Raw genomic sequence first — 3125 nt, forward strand, 5'->3', positions numbered from 1 at the left:
TAGTTGTTTAAGTTGTTCGCCAGTGTGTATGTTCTGGTTTAAGAAATCTTTATTGGTTTGTTGTTGGGAAGCTATAAAGTTTTCCATCATGATTTCCAAGTTGGATTTTCTAGGGGTATTATTGTTAGGATTCGGTTTCTGATATCCTGGAGGTATAGATGGGGCTTGATTTGGAGACTGTCCAGGTGCGTATAAAGCATTATTACTCTTATATGAGAAGTTTGGATGGTTCTTCCAATTTGGGTTATAGGTATTCGAATAGGGGCTTCCTTGAGCATAGTTTACTTGCTCTGCTTGGATTCCAGTCAAGAGTTGACATTCCGCAGGAGTGTGGCCTTGGATTCCACAGACCTCGCAATTCTGAGTTATAGCAACCACGGCGGCTGGAGGTGATACGTTTAAACTTTCAATTTTCTGGACCAAAGCATCCACTTTTGCATTAACGTGATCAAGGTTACTTATCTCGTACATGCCAGTTTTCGGTTGAGGTTTTTCCACATTCGTTCGTTCGGTTCCCCACTGATAGTGGTTCTGGGCCATGCTCTCGATAAGCTGGTAAGCATCAGCGTAAGGTTTGTTCATTAGTGCACCACCTGCAGCGGCGTCTATTGTTAACCTTGTATTGTATAAGAGACCATTATAAAATGTGTGAATTACTAACCAGTCTTCCAAACCATGGTGTGGGCAAAGTCTCATCATGTCTTTGTATCTTTCCCATGCTTCAAAAAGAGACTCGTTGTCTTTCTGTTTAAATCCGTTTATCTGGGCTCTTAACATAGCTGTTTTGCTTGGCGGAAAATATCGGGCAAGAAAAACTTTTTTCAACTCGTTCCATGTGGTGACTGAGTTGGAAGGAAGAGATTGAAGCCATCTTTTAGCGCTATCTCTTAATGAGAAAGGAAAAAGACGAAGTCGAATTGCCTCTGAAGTGACACCATTAGCTTTAACAGTATCAGCGTATTGGACAAATACGGATAAATGAAGGTTTGGATCTTCGGTAAGATTTCCAGAGAATTGGTTCTGTTGCACAGCCTGCAACAGTGAAGGTTTAAGTTCAAAGTTGTTTGCTTCGATTGCGGGCGGAGCAATACTTGAATGCGGTTCATCTTGCGATGGAGCGGCGTAATCTCTAAGAGCACGAGCTGGTTATGCCATCTCGGTTAAAGAAGGAAAATCTTTGAGATCAGGAAGGTTTATAGGAGGGAGATTGTTTTCAGCACGATATTCCCGAATTCGTCGTAAGACTCGGAGATATAGTTCGATATCGTTGATTCGTAAATAGAGCGGTTCGCCTTGAGAGCGAGTGCGTGGCATACAAATCAACGAAAGAAAGAAAATAGAAGAAAAAGAAACCTTAGTCTCTACAGCGTAACGGAAGAGTTACGATATCGATTGAATAAAAGTCCCCGGCAACGGCGCCAAAAACTTGATCGCTCGACTGGGTGAGTCAAGAATGGGATACAAACTGCAAGTGCACAGTTCTATCGCGTAGTTTTAAAAGATATCGATCCCACAGGGACTTATGAATCGATATACCGTTATCTAAGGTTACTACGTAAATCTAAGGTGAAAATGTTTGATTGTTTGGGAAAAACTAAGAGCTAAACTAATATCTAGATTAAATATTAATAAGACGGATATCGGTATGTAGTTCGTCAAAACTAGGGAATCGAGTCTTTGTCGGTTTCTTGGTTTTAAAATGAATCGTTTCGGTTAACTTTATTGGTTAAAGGTTCTATCTCAAACTCTCGCTCTGTTGAATAAACCATGATTTTATATTAATGTTGCTGTCACTTATAATTAAGTCAAAAACCATATTTTGAAAGCAATAAAGTTGCAGAAACTCTTTTTAAGAAAATACTGACCGTTTTAAACACCCTTATCTCAAACTCTCGCTCTGTTGACTTAGGTTATATAATTAAATCCAAATGCTTAACTCTCGTCCTCACATTCAATCTTTAAAAATACTTTTTGGAAAAGGTCAGAATTTAATTAACTCTAAAACTTGCTCTCGCCCTGATCTAGAATTAATGCCTAACTTACACTGTCCAGTTAAAATCTCAAACTCTCGCTCTATTGATTTTAACTTCTTTATGTCTTTTACTTTTGTAAAAAATCTTGTTATTAAACCTGTAAGTTGAGACCGTAAAAAGATTGATTTTGATTTTAAGTTTAGGTAGACCGACTCAGTCTTGATCCCTTATTCTGCTTACTTTACATACCGATACCTAGGCAAATTAGCCAGACATGCTAAATAAATAAGAATTTATATCATGCATAAACAGACTCATTCCAGGCAGATAATATAGATAAATAATAAAATAAAACATTAAAAATTAAATAACAATTAAAGAACCTGAATGCGTAATACAATGGTCTTGAACACTCCACCACAAGCCGGTAGGATTTGTTCTTGGATTCTTCAATTAAACAATAAATTAAATCAAGGAAATAAAACTGGAATATAACGTAAGGTTAAATCCAGTATAAAGTTGCACAATAGTTTCCGGTGTAGAAACTATTATGCGAAAAATATCTAAAAGCTAAAACTGGAAAGGTAAATTTGCAAGGGAAAAAGAACGTAAAGCTTGCAAAAGAAATAAATAAAATAAACAATGCTGGAAAAGAAAAATAAGCAAAAGGCGTGAAAAGAAAATTTGGCAGAGCTTCGGCAATGTGAGCGTGAAAAAACTCTCTCTATTGATTTGTGAGATGGCTATTTATAATAGTGTTGGTAACTGCATTCCGTTTCTCCCATTCTTCAACGTGGCTACATGCGCGGCGTGGATATAGGAGACCAACTTCTCAACGTTCCTCTTCAAGTCTTTCTGAGGGCGTGACTTGCGCCAAAAAGCTAGTGGAATGGTGTGACGCTCGTCACACATGTGTGACGCTCGTCACAGGAATGCTTTTAGTGTGACGCTCGTCACAACCCTTGTGACGCCCGTCACAGGCACAACGTGCGCTTTCTTTGGGCTGGGCTTGGTCTTTGATATTTGTTTCCTTTTTTACTCCTTTCTACACCTCCTTTTCTTCCCTTTTTCACTTTTGCTTCAAAATGGATACCTGACATAAATAGTAAGGAAATACTGCATAATATCTGATAAAATGAGATAAACTAAAGT

General features: G+C 38.1%; 1 pseudogene; it reads left to right on the top strand.

Annotated features, from left to right (window-relative positions):
- The first annotated feature begins 670 nt into the window (after positions 1–670).
- On the top strand, positions 671–770 carry LOC127108727 (uncharacterized; annotated as a pseudogene).
- The last annotated feature ends 2355 nt before the right edge of the window (positions 771–3125 follow it).

Source organism: Lathyrus oleraceus, chromosome 7 (assembly GCF_024323335.1).
Source record: "Lathyrus oleraceus cultivar Zhongwan6 chromosome 7, CAAS_Psat_ZW6_1.0, whole genome shotgun sequence".
In the NCBI taxonomy this organism is placed as follows: domain Eukaryota; kingdom Viridiplantae; phylum Streptophyta; class Magnoliopsida; order Fabales; family Fabaceae; genus Lathyrus; species Lathyrus oleraceus.